The sequence below is a fragment of the Chlorocebus sabaeus genome, chromosome 12, assembly GCF_047675955.1.
Source record: "Chlorocebus sabaeus isolate Y175 chromosome 12, mChlSab1.0.hap1, whole genome shotgun sequence".
Taxonomy (NCBI): Eukaryota; Metazoa; Chordata; class Mammalia; order Primates; family Cercopithecidae; genus Chlorocebus; species Chlorocebus sabaeus.
The window spans coordinates 18,783,558-18,803,949 of NC_132915.1; positions in this window are offsets into that span (position 1 = coordinate 18,783,558).

Here is a 20,392-nt window from a genome sequence, read left to right on the forward strand (position 1 = left end):
CCTCTACTACAATTGCTGAGCCCTGAATTATTTGTTTCTTTTCTGCCCTATAGTGCCCTTATTCTATACTGCCTTATAGAATAAGAAGGTCTTATTCTAAATTCAACGGGAGGCAAGATTCGGTAATTTTTGGTTAGCACAGCAAACCTGAGTCAGACAGCAAAATTTGAATTTGAGAAATAAACCTCACATTCTGAAATAATAGATTAAAATATTTAACATAAATCTTTGCAAAAATTTACATATGAGAGAAGTTTGATGGACGTTTGTGAATAAATAGTTTTATATCCTTTTTCTCCTAAGAGAGTAAAAACAGCTATGATTTTGTGTATTGCTCATCTTCCTTTTACAACTCCTGGAACATAGGCTAAGTTTTCTGCTGAGCCAAAAACTGGCCGTAAGTATATACCCACATAAAGACTTAGAGACTGCCTGGCCTAGTATTTTCTGGACATTTTTGACTTGCAAACCCCGTTCACATAACCTTTCAAAACATGAATTTTAAATTATTTCAATTGTTTTTGTATCCAAAAAGATGCAAATTTAGGTTAGAAATCTCACTTTGTATATCAGTAAAAGTTCTTTCACTTAATATATTATTCAGTAGTATTAACAATATATCATAGAGGCCCAACAACATCAGAATACACATTCTTGAATACACATTCTTCTTAGAGCATTTGCAAAGATTGGCCATAGGCCATAAGACAAGCCCTAATATACATAAAATAATTAAAATTATACAAAGTAAGACCACAATAAAATTAAAAATGAAATAAATAACAGAAGGATTTGAGAAAGTCGCAATTATTTAGAAAGTAAATGATGCATTCCTAATAACCAATGGGTCACGAAGAAATCACAAGGGTAATTAGAAAATACCTTGAGATGAAAGAAAATAAAAGCACAACATACCAAAACTTGTAGCTATAGATAAATCAGTACTCAGATGTCACATATGCAGTGGCAGAAATTTTGAGCCATGATGAACTAAGTCATGAGCACACCTAACTAAGTGCAACTAACTATTCCCAGAACATGGACATGAACAGTATCGGACTGCCCTATTTAAAAGGAGCCTATCATCAACTTTGACTTGAACCACTTCTTACCTTCATCCTCTAAGCATTTGCAAGCAGTTGATTTTGGCCAACCAAGTCATTATGCAGATAAAGAATCTGAGTTCTAGAAAGGATGACATTTGTTCACTGTCACACAGATGAGTAGTGACAGAGCCAGCAGGTAAAGCCAGTCTTTTGGTGACTTTTGCATCCAACCATGCTTATACCAGCCACTTTTCACACATCCTTGGCTCCCAACTCATGAGTTTGGTGCTGTTATTAATAAAGCAAGATGGCATATGTTTTGTTTCCATGCCACATCATAAACAAGCCATACCATGAAGGCACTCAAATTACATATAAATCATGTTTATCTTCCTGAGGTTAGTAAGTCACAATTTGTTTTCTTCTTGTATGATGAAATCAACTTCTTGATTTTAGATATTGCTTTGCTTTGGTCCAGCCTCTTGGGGTAAATACTTGCATAATTGTATGCAGTGGTACAGATAAAATATGTCCTGAAATTTGTGCAGCTGCTCTTTTTTGAAGTTACCTCTGGAGCTGATTATCTGGTATCACGACTACATAAGGACTACAGGATAAAAATAGGTGTCCCCTTTTGTTAATAAATACAGCAATTGTGTCTTTGGCAGGAAATCCATATAGTTTCTTGCTCTCTTCTATGGACTATAGATCATGATGCTTACCGTACTGGAATTTATCTTTCAAGGAATGTTCAAAGGACTTATAATAAGCTTAGATCTCATTCAAATCAGGATCAAATTCTTTTTGTCACACGCATATGGAAAACAGTAAATTGTTTGGAACTTTTTGGAGTTTGGTATGTTCTAACAGGAAGACTCTGTCCCCTGTTCTCCTCCCTTCTTATAGGGCAGGCGCGAAAACACACACACGTCAGTGGAGAAGTAGTAGAATACTTGGGTGTCTGGCAGCCTTAGTCTATATGTTAGTTGTTTAGAGGAATTGCTGATAAGACTGGCTACTCAGAATATAGAAAACTTGGGGCCCAGAGAAAGTTGCACTCATCCTGCTAGGAATAAAAATCTTTCTCACCTATTGAAGTCAAACTCAAGAGCAACTCCACCACTGGGAAAGGGGGAATGGCTGCATTTGAACATACCATCTAGTACGCGCTCACAGAATCACTATAATCCTGTATGCTGAAACATGGGGTCTTTTAAAGGCTTCAGTAGTAATACTACTCATCCTCACCTAAGTTTTGAGTAAAATGAGAAACAAAACAAAAAGTTAAGTCCAATGGGAGGCCCGATTATGACATCATTTCTGCTAAAGACTACGTGGGAAGATACAACTCAGGATGAGGCCATATGTGTTTCCTAATACTGAACTCTAGAATCAAATAGACTTTCCCACTCTGTCAGCAGCAATTCTGGACCTAGGAAGACTCTATAGGGAAGACCCACAGCACTGAGGGGCTGAGGATGTATGACCTCTAGGACCAGATCTGATCATAAGAGACAGAAAGGGGAGCTGGGTCAAGCATGTTCCACTTTTTCTTCTCATTATTACCAATTTGAAAAATGATCATACCTTCCTTGGGGGAGAGTGAGTGAAGCAGGTGGAGGCAGCTCAGGAGTGTCATACAAGTGGAGCTCATTCCCATGAAAGGTGACATCAGGGGTGAGAAACAAGCGGCCCATGCCAGGAGTATCCGATTTATTATTAATATTTATTAAAGTATCCTATACCACAAGAGCACATTTGCTAGACAAATTCCATATGTTTAAATGTGTGTGTAAGTTTGCATCCAGTCAAGTCTGGGTTCTGCGCTGATGATAACACATTCCCTGACAGGCTGTTCACTCAGCCATGGCACACTTGCACACAGGCTCTGATCATCCTTCCGTAGGAAGTCATAGTCAGAAGCTTGTCTCCCAGTGATAACGTCTTGGTTCCTTATCACCATGACCTTGGTATTTGAAGTAATCTCCCTTTAAAGAGCTAATCAAAATAGGAAGTCAGTACATTGTGTCATCTTCGCCATGCCAGATCAAAGATAGGGGCTAATGGCACAGCCAGAGCTAAGGTAATTAGGAAATGTCTATATAATGCTAATATCTTTGTTCCAGCCAATGGATGGAGATGACATAAAGCACAGGCCCTTTTTGCAGATATATAAAGGTGTAGTGTACAGGCATTTAGAAACAGGTGATTCAGTTCAACAATGTCAACAATTATAACAATAGATTTTTCACTTTTAAGAACTATCATTTCTCTAAAATTATTGCTCTTGAATCTGCTCCCTCTTTTTGTCACGTCAGTTCTGGCTTCCTCATCATTTGGGAATTGTCTTTAAGACTACTACATCTTTTTAGGTGTTTCCTTAGGATGTCAAACTGCATGTCTAATTTTTCTGAAACACAAGGAATTCTTTTCCACTTTCATACTCCTTGGATCAGTAAAATAGTTCCACAACTGTCCCTCAAAATGATTTTTCCGTATTGGTAAAAAAAAAAAAAAAAAAAAAAAACTTTTAAAATTAAAAAAAAGTGAGGGTTAGAAGAGGTTATTATCTATTTTTCTAGTATGAGTTGATCATAGAAGGATAAGGTTTATATTGGTATCAACAGTACATTTTTTTTTTCTTTCCACTTATCTGAATTACTTGGGTAAGTATTACAAAGATGATTCATCAGGAACCAAGAAAAATGTCACATTCAAGATCACTCAATGAATAATACTTTTGGGACTTACATTTTTATCAACTAAAAAAAAGGTCTCACAATATAAAAATTTCACTACCACCAAGAAAGCCACATCACATTCAGCAACTTTTAAAATGTGCACAACTTAACTTGTAGAGTCATGGATTAGTAAAAATGGAAGGTTTTATTGTGTTACCTTGTCCATCCTGTGTCTCGTATTCAGAGGACTTGCAACAACATCCCTGGTAGGTTTTAAACAATAGAGATATTACAGTCTGAAGCCCTCAATCTATTATGTTAGAAAAGGCAAATCGAAAATTTATGTTACTATTATCTGATACGTTCTATTATCTACTAACTGTCATAATGTGTCTTCTGAAACAAAAGCAACTCAACCTTTTCATTACATGATTGGTGTCCTGTCTTCCTTAAACCTTTTCTTCTCCAAGGCAAATGCTCTGCATCTTTAATTGCTCATGGGACTCATAATGGTAGCCATAATCAATCTGATAATGCTTTTTTTAAATTTCAATTAATAACTATTTAACTGAATAAAATGCCCCCTAGGAAAAACTTTTTCCAAAAATTTAGTTTCTCAGAAGCCAACTCCAGTTTACCTCATTATTTTGTCTTATTTCTCCAAAGTGTATGTGAAGTAGACACTCATTTTTCTGGGACTCCCTGGAATCTTTACCATAATTTGGGAAATAACCATTTTGATTTTTCTAATTGTCCCTTGGCAATGTAACACAATCACACTGTAACTCAATACTGTTCAGATAAGGTCTGGTCAAACAGATTGAGAAGTTCACATCAGAGTCAAACCAGGTCAATGAAATGAAAACGTGAGAATTTGCCTGGCATTCTGTTTAAGCTGGTCAATCAGAAGCCTGGAGCTGGCCCTCTTTGGGACAGCCTGCTTGAGAATGAAACCAATACCATCAAGAAATAGAGAAGAGACTGAGCGAAGCAATGTTCCAACGATCAGTATTTGAAGTTCTGGCTGAAGTTAGACTTGCTCTGTTAGCTTCTCAGTTACAAATACACATCTGTCTTCTTTCCTGTTTAAACCAGATTGAGTAGCATTTTGACCAATGTCTTCCAAAAGCTTCCTAATATACTAGATATACATATATATATGTTAAGATATATACATGTATGTGTATAATATATACAGAGAGTTTATTGAGAGAGAGAGAGAGATCTTTTTGATAGAGATGTAGATACATCTGACTTCTGGTACATAGAACAAGATTTATTTTCTTCATCTGTAACATTGTGTTATTACTATATCATCATTGGTTCAAACATGTCTTCTTTTCATGTTTTATTTTATCAGATATTTCCCCCTTCAAGTCAGCCTTTTTGCATGCTTCTGCTCCCAATCCACCCAAGTTTTACTTTTTATGTATGTCAACATACAATACCTAGCAACACTTTTAATATATATTTTATTTGCATAAATAGCATTAAGCTATATGACCCTTCAGCTTATCGTTAATAGTGTTTTGATCCATTCATATTATTACATGTACAACTAGTTCATGTATTTTGGGTACAGTGTAGTAGGCCCTCATATGAAAATTTTACACTTTGTTTCCCCATTTATGTATTTCTAGATTGTTTTCAAGTCTTTGCTACTTCAAACAATGCTATTATTAACATTCTCATATGTGTTTCTTTCAGTATCTGGGCAAGACATTTTCTGAAGTGCACACTTAAAGGTGCAGTTTCTGGGTGTTACAATATGCACATATTCAATTTTCCTCAATCCTGCCAAATTGTTCTCCAAAATAGCTGTACCATTTTCCCTTCTACAGATATGCATAAAGGTTTCTTTTTCTCCATATCCTCCTGACCCCTTGGTTTATCTTATCTGGATATTCTTTCTCTCCCCTTGGTCACATATTAGTCATTGAAATCATTTGCATAACTTGGGTTTTGTTTTCTGATTTGTTAGTCACAACTATAATTATAATTTGTCTCCTCAGAAAGCAATTTTCCCCAACCAGTCTCAGGCCGTGACTGACAGCCTGCATTATTTCTTAATTCTATTTGAAATTTATTACTATCTTTTCAAGGAAGAGAAGAACAATTGTATAAATTGTGCAATTTCCTGTGATAGCATTTCCTAAAAACCTATGAAACAAAGATCTTCATCCTTCTCAAACTCTTCCTAACGGCATTTTCTCTAAATGATCTTTTATGATTTATCATTTTTTATTGAATGATTCCCTCACACCTCATTTCCGTCATTGTACATAGTGCTGTTTGACCAAGTGTAACATAAATTCCCCTTGCAAAAGAAAAATAGAAGAATCAGAAAAAATTAATTTTATGTTTCCAGCAATCACTTTGCAACTTCCTATGTTGCAAACATGGATAAGAATCCTAATATCCCCAGCCTGTCTGAGGGTCTGGGCCATGTTCCCCTTTTATCCTGGAAGTGAAACAAAGGAAACAGCCCATCTTGTAAAACACTCATTCAAATTCCACTCTCTATGTGATGGGCTTCCTACAACTGCTACATAAAGTGTCAATTGAAACCAGCCTTGTCATAGAGACTTTTACAAAATATGAACAGTGCTAAATACCTCAAAGTGAATCGATTTCTACTGAAAGTGTTTTAACCTCCCTTTAGGTCAAGAAATAGCAATTTTCTGAGCTTCACTGTAACCTGAGAATTAATCCTAAGAGGCAGGTGTGCACTGCATACATCATTTGTTCCACGAAATTTATTGAAGATGCCTTTGTATAGGACTGTCCTATTATCGCCTTTCCCTTCCTTCAGGCGGAGGTGCGGTTCTGGAGCAATGGAGGGTGACACTTGGAGGGTATTCTTTCTACTAGAGATTGTTTCTTTGTTACTTTCTTTTCTTTTTTTCTTTCTTTTTTTTTTTTTTGTTTTTGGAACAGTGTCTCGTTCTGTCACCCAGGTTGGAGTGCAGTGGCGTCATCTCGGCTCACTGCAACCTCCGCGTCCTGGGTTCGCGCCATTCTCCTGCCTCAGCCTCACGAGTAGCTGGGATTACAGGCAACCACCACCATGCCCAGCTAATTTTTGTATTTTTAGTAGAGACAGGGTTTCACCATGTTGGTCAGGCTGGTCTGGAACTCCTGATCTCGTGATCCGCCCGCCTCAGCCTCCCAAAGTGCTGGGATTACAGGCGTGAGCCACCACGCCCAGACAATTTGTTACTTTCTTTAAAAACAAAATTAGGTTCGCTACTTAAGATGTGAGCCTCTTTTAAATTCGTAAGGGTGGAATGGGCATTGGGTAAATTTTACAGATGAACGAACTGAGGCTCTGAGAGGTTAAAGACTTTAGCAAAGATTCACAGCTGGGGTTATGACGTGCTAGACCCGAGCACAGGGCATACGCATGAACTGGAAGAGAAAGTACTGGCAAAGAATAAAGTGACACACACAATGGATAATGGAGATTGCTTCCGTATGGCCTATGCTCTGTAGGACTGACATCTCAAAGTGGGGGCTCGTATGTATGGGATAGTAACAATGATGATAATTATTGGCTCTAACAGTGACTGCTCACTATGTTCCAGACACTATTACTAGTCCAGATACTTTATTAACTTATTGAACCCTTCCAACAGCTCTATGAATAACTGTTACTATCTCCACTGTAATGCTAAAGAAACTCAGAGAACTTAAGCCGGCAGCTCAGAATTACACAGCAAGAAGCCAAGCTGAGTGCATAATCGCAGCTGCGCACCAGCACCCGTATGCTTAAAAACTGCATGCCTTGCCTCTGCAACCTAAACAGTACCACACAGAAACTCTACACACGTGCTTTCTTGGATGGAAAAATACCTATCCAAATACAGGCAGTATAAAATCATTGTTTCCTACAACCTAGCCTGTCTAGAAGTCGTGCTCTCTTACCCAGAGTGGAGAGACTCTTTATATCTAGATCTCTTAAGCATCCATGGTTCAGTTTTTCTTTTCTTTGCCTGTGCAAGACATGGAAAGGCAACCCATACTCTTCTCTTATTTCACTCTTCACTAAATAATATTGCACAGCCATTTCAGAAGCTAGACAGGACTCATTCTGTAGGAAAATTATCTTGGCTTCTTTCTGCCCTGGGCCCTGAAACACTGTTACTAATAAAAGCCTGTCTTTCTAGTACTGAGATGCCCAGTAGAGAGTGTGAATCAGCCCAGGAAATGAGTATTGGTCCTATGAAATCAGTCAGTCCCTTGACCCTCTTCAATTCTCAGATGACTTCTCTCTGGCACATTATATCATTTTTCCCCCTCTAAATGGTGATGCATTTACTGATCACTAATATAATTCTTCATTCCTGGGTCAAGGGAGACTTTATGCTGACATATAGGTTGGAAGAAGGAATGGAAACAATTATTTATGTAGAAGAATGACTCAAACACTCGCTCGTGTTTTCATTTTTTTCTACGGCTCTAGCGAAAGGTCCAAAATGATGTCCTAAGAAGGCTATAGGGGAAAACAGACACAAGTTATCTCTGCTGTTTGCTGTCAGTTGTATCTGTCTTCTTCCATTTATTCATTAAAGAATAACTTATCCCTGGTCCGTAAGGAGGAATTCAGCAGAATGAGGAATATGTGTTGTCCCAGGGAAAAACAGAATGGGAAAAGCAATGAACCAAGACAATAAGATGCTTCTTCTCCAAAGCAACTGGGGAGAGAAAGCATTGCAAGTTTAAATAAATAATGGCTATCTTCATATGGTAGATGACAGTGGTGTATTATAATTTTTAAGGAACAAAAGACAAAGTATTGCTATCAATGCAGACTTCCTTCCTAAGACCCAGAAGTATGGCTCATTCCAGTCATGACACAAGATATTGAAAGTCTCTGGAATGATGCTGCTACTGCATGTGTAAATCTAGCCCTAATGCAACTTCTAAGCACTTAAAGTGAATAATAGGTACTATAAGTACCAGGTTTGGATAAAGCTAGACACCAACATGAAGATACGTGCTTGGCAATGGCAGTATTTGATGGAACACAGCAGGTTCCGCCTCCTGTGTTCCTGAAGGAAAACAACACAGTGTTTAAGGTTAGAGGCTCAGATTCTGTAATGCCTAGGATCAACTCTTGGTCCCAACTTGTATTTGTGATCCTCATCCTCCTAACCCTAAAGTATCTGATCCATAGATTTTTTAGATATTTATCTCCAAATCACCAATCCTCAGTATTGCTTAATAATTATATGTATTGCTACCATTTATTACATGTTTATTTAATAAATTCTAGGTATTTCAAGAACCTTTCACACATTGGTAACTTTAGTCCTCCCAGAAACCCTATGAGATAGCTACTGTCGTTTTCATATCATTTTTCAAATGAGTAACTGAGGTACAATATGGCTAAATAACTGCACATAGCATTTCCTCAGAAATTCTGAGGAAAGCCCGGATATTCTAACACAGTCTTCACTTCCCTCAAATGAGTTCTTCTGCTATGCCACAGAGAAAGTAGTTACTTGCTTTCAAGAGCTATTAAATAATCATCCTTTTAAATAAGTTTTACTCTAGATTTAAATTGGCTTTGTAATATTCATCCTATTTAACAACAATGTTGTGTGTTTTGGATTTATTTTCCCAACAAACATATGAGATGAATAGCATTGCCAAATCCATCTCCTTCAAAATTCTCTTTGTAATAATCTAGGAGGGCTTCCAGACTAAAGAAAGTTGCTTTTACTGTAGGAGTGCTTATTTAATTCAGCTAGACTTTTGTTGGTGTTGTTAACACAATCGTACTGGATGGCTTGTGCATTCATTTTAGTTGCTGTTCCTACTTATTGCCCCAAAGCTGGAAACAGGGAAAAGCTAGCATGAGTACTTCCTAGTTTTTGCACATTTTTAACATTATCCTCAGCCTGTCTGAGGGTCTGGGGTATGTTCCCCTTTTGTCCTGGAAGTGAAACAAAGGAAACGGCCCAATAGTTAGGTTGGAGAAGAAAGTTTGATAAGGTCCACAGACTATTTCTAAGGTCAAGGCACTTACAGAAGGTAGAAAGTCAAGATATCACAGATAAGGTGAGTAATCTGAGGAACCAAGGGCAGCACAAGGCTCTGTGTTACAAAAGGTAAACAAAGACCTACTAGTGATCCTGGAATTTAGTTCTTATCAGCCCAGAACCTCCTACTCCACATGCCCAATCCAGAACTGCTAGAGCATGCAGGAAGCCTTACTGTTCACAGAAGATTGAAAGCAAGGATTACTAGAAGTTTCAATGTGAGGGTTATGTTAGATAATGATTTAGCAAGAAATTCAGAATATACCTAAACAAGTCCAATCTGTTTCTTCATCAATTTTGATGTTGGCTTGCATCACCCAAGCAATAAAGGAAGCATTCTTTGTTTCCTGTTAGCATTTGTTTTTCTGCAAGTCAAGAGAGGAAAAGAAATATTTCAATAGAAACAGAGCCCTGAAGCCACCTTTGAACTGTCAACCATCCTCTTCCAGATTTCTAGCATGGACCCTGGTTTTCTAGTGCCCATAAGCAGACGCTTCCTCATCAGGGCCAAGCTAGAGGTGAGAAATAGTGTTGGAGACTGCTTTCAGCTCTGAGAATAAGATTCTTCAGACAGGAACTCATTTTTCCCTACTTTTCACAGAAGACCACAGCTCATCTTCTCACCATGCCTTACAATATTTCCAGGCCTTTCTCCCCATCTTCTTATACCTACATATCCTTCAAGACCCAACTCAACTCAGGCCTCTTCTCTGCCATGGAGGCAGGCAGTTCAGATTGTGGCTTTATCAGTTCCTAGGTATAAAACTGGACAAGTTACTCAACGTCTCTGACCATTGTAAGTTGTGGCTCCATAATGCTCACCTTTTAATGCTGCTGGGAGGATTAAATGAGAAAAATGTGTATTGGTGCGTGGCATTTTGGAGGTGTCCACTAAATGCTTTCTTTAGCCTGATATATGTGACTTTCCACGTATTCAAGTCAAGTACTCATCTCATCTGTTGTTAAAGATAAAAACTGCAGGTCAGCAAGATTTTAGATCTCTAAATTACTTAAGAGAGGTCAGCTTTCCCATTAGACAAAACTACAGTATGTTTATTTTTATTAGTATTATCACCATTATTATTAAAGCAGCATTAAAAGCTACTATTTAATGAGCACTTTTATTATTCCACTCAATCTTTTCAACAGCTTTGCTCTAGGTGTTTTTGTTATTTGTTGGAATTACTCCAAAGCTTAGCAGCTTAAAATAGCAACTAACTGGGCTGGGCGTGGTGGCTCACGCCTGTAATCCCAGCACTTTGGGAGGCTGAGGCAGGCAGATCACAAGGTCAGGAGATCAAGACCATCCTGGCTAACATGATGAACCCGTCTCTATTAAAAAAAAAAAAAATTAGCCGGGCGTGGTGGCGGGCACCTGTAGTCCCAGCTACTTGGGAGGCTGAGGCAGGAGAATGGCATGAACCTGGGAGGTGGAACTTGCAGTGAGCCGAGATCGCACAACTACACGCTAGCCTGGGAGACAGAGCGAGACTCTGTCTTAAAAAAAAACAAAAAAAAAAGGAACTAACTGAATATACCTCATGGATTTGTGGGTAAGAAATGTGAACAGGGCTCAGCAGGACAGTTCTTCTCCTCCATGTGGTATCAGCTGAAGTCACGTGGGACATTCAGCTGCTGGGTAGGCTTATTTGGAGGATCAAAGATGTCTTCATTACTATGTCTGGTGTGGTGCCAGGGATGGCTGGAAGAATGTGCCCTGCTAAGGAAGTCAGTTGAAATGCTGACATAGCCTCTCCAGCTTTGTAGTTTTAGCATAGTCAGCCTTCTTAAGTGGCGGCTTAGAACTCTTAAGCAGGAAACTTAAAAGACCAGTACAATATGGGATGATATGTTGAGGGACTTTATGAAGTTCTTGTTTCTTTTCTTGTGGTTATTTTCGAAAAAGACCAAAGCTGTGCTAATTTACAGACATTATCTGCCAGTGTAACTTGGATGGCATTAATTCCCTTTTCCAACAGTCCAACTCTCTTTGTTTTTTCTCTCTTAGTCTCATCACAAGGTTACCATTTGGTGAAATTTAGAGCAATCTGCATCCTAGTCAGGAAGTAAAAGCTTCCAGTTCCTTAAGGCCTATGTCCAGACATTGCATTTGGCAAATGCAATTCATGATTCATAACAGCATGGTGACTTACCCAAGATCATACATCTAGTGGTAGAAGAATCTTTCAGAAAGGTCTGACACCATGCATACCATCAAGTCTTAGTCAGTCATTTGCATTAGATAGTCTCTCTCTCTCTCTCTCTCTCTCTCACACACACACACACACACACACACACACACACACACACACCAGCAGAGCTGGAAATGATCGCTTATTCAAGCAGTTCTGTTACCTCTGTGGAGAAGTGCCATGGGAATTATAAAGGCAATCAGCTTCCCTGCTGCAACTGAAAAGTTGGTTAATGTATTGGCACTAATACAGCACCTCTTCCCATCACAGCAGAATTGGCTGTTACTGTTATAGCTGGATTATGGCCACTTCTCCTTCCTTTGCAAAATTTAAGTCTGTGATGTTCTCGTCAAGGGAAATGATGATAGAAGTACAGCAGGCTGGTGATTAAATTTGCTCGGCAACAATCCGTAAATAACCTACACATTCCATTTGCTGGCTCTGATTTGGTCCCTCACTTATACAAAGGGCAGACTTCTGGGTATTGCAAGGGAAAACAGGTTGGGGCATGGGCAGGGGGCCACATGGCAGGGGGAGGGGAGGAAAAGCATAATGTGAGAGTCAGGTTGGTCTCACTTCAGATGAGAAGTTATAGGCCAGGCATGATGGCTCATGCCTGTAATCGCAGAACTTTGGGAGGCCAAGGCGGGCAAATCACTTGAGGTCAGGAGTTCGAGACCAGCCTGACCAACATGGCTTAATCCCATCTCTACTAAAAATACACAAATTAGCTGGGCATGGTGGCAGTCACCTGTAATCCCAGCTACTTGGGAGGCTCAGGCAGAAGAATCAATTGAACCTGGGAGATGGAGTTGCAATGAACCAAGATTACACCACTGTGCTCCAGCCTGGGTGACAAGAGTGAAACTCCATCTCAAAAAAAAAAAAAAAATTATAAGCACACTGGCATCTTATGCAACCTCAGGAAAAATAAATTGAAACTGGTCAGCCTTTCTTGCCCTTTTTAACTGTCTACTCTAAATCTCTTTCCTCCTTTGCTCATGTTTTGCCTGTGGCAGGTGGGCTAGTACCATTCACTTCTATTTAGCTGGAGTCTGACAGTGGAATCCAGTCTCTGCTCTCCCTCATTGCAGGTGATTACACTGAAGGGAGCAGAAGAAATGGGAGGCCATTATGCCTGGGTGATAAGATTCCATGAATCTCATTATAAGGGTCCTCCTCAATTTTTGTTCTTTCATTGTGCAGAGGCCCCAAACTCTGTTAAAACTTATGTACAGAAAATGCATTTATCTACAGCCATACCACCCTGAACACGCCCGATCTCATCTGATCTCGGAAAATGCATTTGCACTCTTGCTTTAAATGCCATCAAATGATAACCTGATAAGAGAGAAAGAACCAAGAAATCTGGCCTGTGGACAGAGGGAATGGATGCAATCCAAATTGCACTGGTGGAGAATTTCTATAAATTAGCACAGGTTTGATTCTTTTTATGAATTACAACCACGAGGAAAGAAACAAGGACATCACGAAGTCTCTCCATTCACAGTCTCACATTGTATTTGGTCTTTTAAGCTAAGCTGTCCTTTTTGCCTCTATGTTGTTTCAAGGAAAGTAAACAGAGGGAAAAGCACTTTCTTTTTCAAAAAGTAGCTTTATGAGGCATACTGTTTTTGTTCCAAGCCATATAATTCAACTATTTTAAGAGCACACTTTAACAATTTTTACTACATTTGCAAAGTTGGGCAACTGTCACCACAATCTAATTTTAGAACATGTCCATCACCCAAAAAGAGATGCTGTATGCACTTGCAGTCACTCCGCATTCATACCTCCAGCTTCAGGCAACCAGCAATCTTCTTTCTGACTCTCTGGTTTCGCCTTTTCTGGACATTTCATATAAATGGGATTACATGGTTTAATACACAAATTTATTAAATATAAATAGGATAAATGTAATCTCTTATGTTTAGTTTCTCACTTAATTCTTTTTCAGGTTCAACAATATCATATCATACACTAATAGTTCAATCCCTTTTATTGCCAACCATATTCCATTGTATGAATATACCATATTTTGTTTATCATTCATTAGCTGATGGACATTTGTGTCATTTCCACCTTTTCGATACTCTGAGCAATGCTGCTATGAATGTGCATGTTCAAGTCTTCATGTCAATACACATCTTAATTTCTCTTGGTTGAACATCTAGGAATAGAAATGCTAGATGATATAAAATATCTACAAATATATAAATATAGTTCACATTTTAAGAAACTGCCAAACAATTTTCCAAAGCGGCTGAGCCATTTCACAATCCCAGCAGCAATATATGAGAGTTCAAATCTCTCCATATCTTTACCAAGAATTGTTATGGTCTGACTTTTAAAATTACAGCCATTCTATTGTCTGTGAAGTGGCATCTCATTGTGAGGTGAGCATTCTTAGGATTCTTATGTATTACTTCTAAGATTACTGCTGTTAATGAAGAAAATGAAATTCTTTCATATTTCAGGAATAAAATCTGCCTCTTTTCTAGGCACTTAGAGACTCAAAGTAGAATTTTACAAATTTTTTCTGAGGATTAATTCAAGTTATCTTGGCAAATAGATCCAATCATCTCAAAGACATGCATATTAATAGACTGAAATTTTATTTTTAGTGTTATTGTGGAACATGTCAAATTTATAATTTTTGTTCATTACTGAAAGCACAGCTCCTATATATGGGAAATGTTTTAGTAAAAATGTTTATCTCCTACCACTTCCTACTAAACATGCCCGGGAACCCTTCTATTATTTGCTTACATCTTATAAAACACTGATTGTAGCTGGGCATTGTGGCTTATGCCTATAATACCAACACTTTGGGAGGCTGAGGGGGAGGAATGCTTGTGACCAGGAGTTTGAAAGCAGCCTGGACAACATAGTGAGATCCCATCTCCACACACAAAAAAAATTAACTGAGCATGGTGGCTCACACATGTAGTCCCAGTTACTCAGGAGGCCGAGGTAGTAGGATTGCTTGAACCCAGGAGTTCGAGGTTATAGTAAGGTCCAGCAATTTATATATGCGAAAAACAAGGTTAAAAATAAAATACTGATATAGCTTAACTCCATTTAAACACAGAAGTGTAAGGTATGAAATGCAGTTAATGAAAAAGAACAACCTTCCCAAGTAAAAACAAGCATGCACACACACGCACACATACACCACCAGTGCCACCACCAGGACTACCACCCCATCATGTAATTGTTTAAGGAAGAATTGTATTCAAACTTCAAAATTGACTCATAAGATTGGTTCTCTGCTTTTTAAAGCAAATGGCACTTATTTTGTTAGATCCCAGGATTTTTCAACCTCTGCACTGTTGACATTTTGGCTGGATACTTCTTTGTTGTAGGGGGCTGCCTGTGCATTATAAGATGTTTAGCAGCATCCCTGGTCCCCATCTACTAGACACCAGAAATAACCACCCCCAATCCCACATTGTGACAACCAAAAAAAAAAAAAAAAGTCTTCAGACATTGCCAAATGTCCCCCAGGTTGAATCACCCCTGTTCAGAACAACTGATGTAAACTGAAGGTATATAAACTAGATAGGAGAAACTTAATAAACATTGAAGTACTTATATAAAAATCACATTGCAACCATTCTGCAATAGCTTACACACTTAACCACAATTATTACTCATTGCATAAGGTATCTTTGCCCTTGAACAAAACAGAGATTTTCTGCCAGCTCCATCCCTATTTCTTGGAAGTAATGCTGTTTCTTTGACCCTTGTTCTCTCTTGTAGTTCAAATGCAGCTTTGTTTACCAAAGTCACATTTGGAAAGGCATCCATCTGTAACAAGCAGTCAGGCCTTTTGTTAATGTTTGCTATTTCAAAAGGTTTAGCTTGTCAAATCTTAAAAAATTCTGATATCAAAACCCCCCATCATTGTATGTTAGTTTCATTCATTCAAACATAGTTTCCACTAACAAAGCAACATTTATTTCTTGCAATAAACAGAAGTACATATTTTATTTGCAGCATTTTTGATAAAATACATCATGAGAAACTGAGGCAAAGACATTTCAAGAGCTTCTCCAAAGAAACAAGAATTGGAAGAAGCAAACATTTTCCGAAACATCATAAAGATTTGTGACTGTTTATCCTCCAAGAAACTCTTTTCTTTCTATGCATAATTGATGTCCACTTACAAGAAGAAACTCAATGGAATTATTTAAAATATTAAATATAAGTGCTAAAGTATTGCATAGCTTCATATTCACATAGCCAACTACTCACTAGATAAACTCTCAAAAATCTTACAGAGTCTAAAACTCAATCTAGCCAAAGCTGAATTAATAATATGTCTCCCCCCGCAAAAAAAAAATTATCTGTCACAGTGAACGTATCACTTATTTCTTCTTACACTACTGAAAACTTCAAAATTATATAGACCCAACTAGTTTCACATATTCAATTTTTTCATCACACTGCCATGACCTTTGTGCAGTCCTCATATTTCATTTCTGTAATATTAAAATAAATTGTGTCCTTTTATGGACTTGTATTTCCCCCAAATTCCTACTTTGAAGCCCCAAACACCTAGTACCTCGGAATGTGACTGTATTTGGAATACGGCCTTTAAAGGGATAATTAAATTAAAATAAGGTCTTTGAGGTTGGCCCTAATTCAATGACTGGTGTTCCAATAAGGAGATATTAGGACACACAAAGGAACATGTGAGGTCACAGCAAGAAGGGGAGCATGTGTAAACCAAAGTGAGAGGCCTCAAGAGAAACCAAACCTGCCAACACCTTGGCCTCGAACTTCCAGCCCTCAGAACTATGAGAAATAAATTTCAGTGTAAGCCACCCAGACTGTGGTATTCTGCTATGGAAGCCCCAGCAAACTAACACATGTAACCATTCTCTTTGGTGCTAGTTTACCTCCCTCTAGTTTTCCCTCCACAGCACAAAAGTAGTGAGACTTTTTTTTTTTTTCTGTCTAAACTTCATACCTGGCAGCTCCACATTCAAGCTTAAAACCCTCCAAAGACTCCCAAGTTCTTAGAACAGTGATGTCAAGTTTCATCAGATATGCAAACATCAACAGATTGGTAGTGGTGCCAAGATATCCATGCCCAGAGGATTCAGAGAACACCATTGAACTTGGCAAGAAGAATACCGTATGATTGACAAGCAGGCCGTGCATGTGGATGAAGAATGTGATTGCAAGCTTGCTTCCATTGCAATCTCCAGCTAGGGGCTAAAATATCTCCTTAGCTTGGCACACCAACAACAACCCTCTGACCTTCTGAACCTCTACCCCTCTTCTCATGCTTCCAGCTCTTGTACACTACACTCTCACCCTAGTCACAGGTCTCTAGAATGTTATGTGATTCCGTGGTTCCATAGTTCAGTTTCTGTTTCATTTCCTGATGGGAATATCTTTTCTACATTACTCACCTTTTGTATATCTACTTCTATTTCTAACCCCAATTATGCAATTTTTTAAATAAAAAATATTTAATCATTTCCAGCATGGAAAACTACTCTCACATTTTTGTCTCATTGTACTTCATCTACCCTAGCCCCAGAAACACTTTATTGTACTTTGTTTTTACATGGCTACCTTTACCACTAGACAGTGGCCTCCTTAAGATCAGGGATCAGGCCAGGAACAGTGGCTCATGCCTGTAATCCCAGCACCTTGGGAGGCCGAGGTGGGCGGATCACGAGGTCAAGAGATCGAGACCATCCTGGCCAACATGGTGAAACCCTGTCTCTACTAAAAATACAAAAATTAGCTAGGCATGGTGGTGAGCACCTGTAGTCCCAACTACTCAGGAGGCTGAGGCAAGGGAATCACTTGAACCCGGGAGGCAGAGGTTGCAGTGAACTGAGGTCACTCACTGCACTCCAGCCTGGGCAACACAGTGAGACTCCATCTCAAAAAAAAAAAAAAAAAATCTGGGATCATGTTTTATTCATCTCTGTATTCTCATGTGCTCACATATTGTGTTTAAATAAATAAAATGAAAGAATAACTGAATAAATGAACATGTAGCTTTGGGCTGAAAGTATTTCTGGTAAATATCTCCAAAAAGTTTTTGTGATACCCATTCAGAAGGGTCTTCATACTTATGAAGTGCAAGAAAAGCTCCATAGATAAATGGGTTTAATCCACAGCTAGAATACAGAAAATATCAAAATTAGGACTGCCATCCTTTGGGCAAGATATACTCAAACATAGTTGCATTCTTTGATCATAACAAGATGGAAATTTTAGAACTTCAAGAAAAAAGTGACCAATCAAAATGGTTTTTGTTAGTCCTGCATGACAGCTTTCTGCTGAAAGAGAATTTCTTCTAACATCCAAACAAAGTAGGAAATGTAGGCTGACTTTCCTTACTTGACTCTGTATGTGAACAATGAAGGGGCTTGTTTTAAGACTAACTTCCTGGCATAACAAGGCGGCTGCTTCAAAAAGGAGAAGATATTCTAAACCATTGCATTACTCCTCTGGGGCATAAACTGCCACATCCAGCCATGATGATATTACCTCATTTGGGGATCTGACACACATACACAAAAAAATTTCAAAATGAGAATTTTCATGGAAATTTCACAAACATGACATTTTCTTTTCTCTTGTTATATTATGTATAATTTATCTTCATGGAAAGAGGCCCAAATATCTTAGCAAACTTGCTTAATACTCAGTTTGTTATTTTTATATTCTTAAGAAAAATGAAAAGAGAGATTGTAACATGGTGATGTTAAAAACCTTCCCTGGGCAAACACATCCTCTAATTTCTTCAAGTTTCACCTCCTATATTCACACACTGAAAGCAGCTACATAAGGTAATAGGGATAATGGATAATACTTTGCTATAAAGCTATGTGTTTCCATTGCCTTCACTCCTATCTTTCTCCTTCCCATTCAAGCAGTGATGATAGCTTCATATAAGTATTGTCCTCTGAGGGAGGGCAGACACCATCCAGGACCAAAATCCAAATTCAGTTCTTAAATATATTTCTTAAAACCATAGCAGATAAAGTGTGAAGAGTATACACTTCATCTGGGTAATAGCTGGGTTTTACTGAGAAAAAAGGAGGACTGATGTTTCCAAAGATGGTATTAAGTATCAATAACCAAGCTTAGAATACCAAGCAGAGAGTACACACTAGAAACCATAGAGAAGAGTGCACAGTGAATGGAGAAATTGTCTCCCCCACCCCAAAAGGTAATAAGTACTCAACCAGCAGACTTCGAAAGAAAACTTCGGTGGGGAGGCTGAAATAAAGCAACTCGTGCTTGTCTTAAGTGCCGCAGATCAATTCCTTACCCAAACTCTTCTTAGACCCATAAATCAAAGATGGCGAAATGAGAGAGAAATCCAGTGTAGGTAGGAGACATCCCAGAACAGTGGAGTTACTGCTGTGTGTTCCCCAAAGCTTATCTCAGGCAGATTTCACACCTCTGAGCAAATCCCTGAGATATGCACGGTGCTGGAGGCAACCAAATGTACAGGGAGCAACTTGATAATGACTGAGGTAAGTGTTCCAGCAGATTCTCTTGAAGGGAAGGAAACTCCAGAAAGTCCCTCATACCCCAGAGATGCACAGGACAGTAGCTGAGAATCCTAACCCTCTGAAGGGCTGATAGGGGCTCCGAGGACCTTCAACTAGGAAAGTCCTGCGTTTGAACAACAAAATGCAGAGCACATGAGCCTCACAACCAGAGCCACAGCAGAGTACAGGCAGATCAAGCCATCCTTCCCTGGAAGCTACTGGGGTCAGAGGCAGCCCAAGAAGCAACCAGACCCTGCTCTTTCAATGCCCTGTGGGGAAACTGATCGTGTCTTGGGACAAAAAAAAAAAAAATGCTGAAATGGAGGGGCAAGTTTTTAAATTAACTGAACATTTACATAAAAGAGACAGGGGTTTAAAACTAAACAGATAGTGGAAATAGTTTTTCAACAATGGTGTAGATGTTGACTTGAGCGCAAATATAGACTAGTAGAGACAATTGCTTTTTTGCACATCTGGGTTGATATTATAAAATTTAAGCAACTATAATATAAAATTCTATACACATATGGGCAGTGAGAAGCAGCTTTTATGGTGTGAAACAATTTTCATGCCATATGTCATAATAGAAGGTCTTCTAGAATCCATGTGTGCCCAACAATAGCCACTGAATGGAAGCTTACCAGAGTGCCATCGTGTTCCTTTCCCTAAGGATCAGACTTCCTGACTCAAGGTACACCTTAGGTTTTGTTTCTACTATCCCTCTGCTTACTGATCCATCTGTGCTATTAGGCCTGAAAATAATCTGGAAACCTAATCAAAAACCATCATTGGGCTCAGTGCTCTGAACGTTGAGGTAAACAAGGAAACAACAATGTTCGCAAGGACCTCAAAAACTGCCAGCAGCTACACACCCACCAGAATGATACAAAGGCAAAG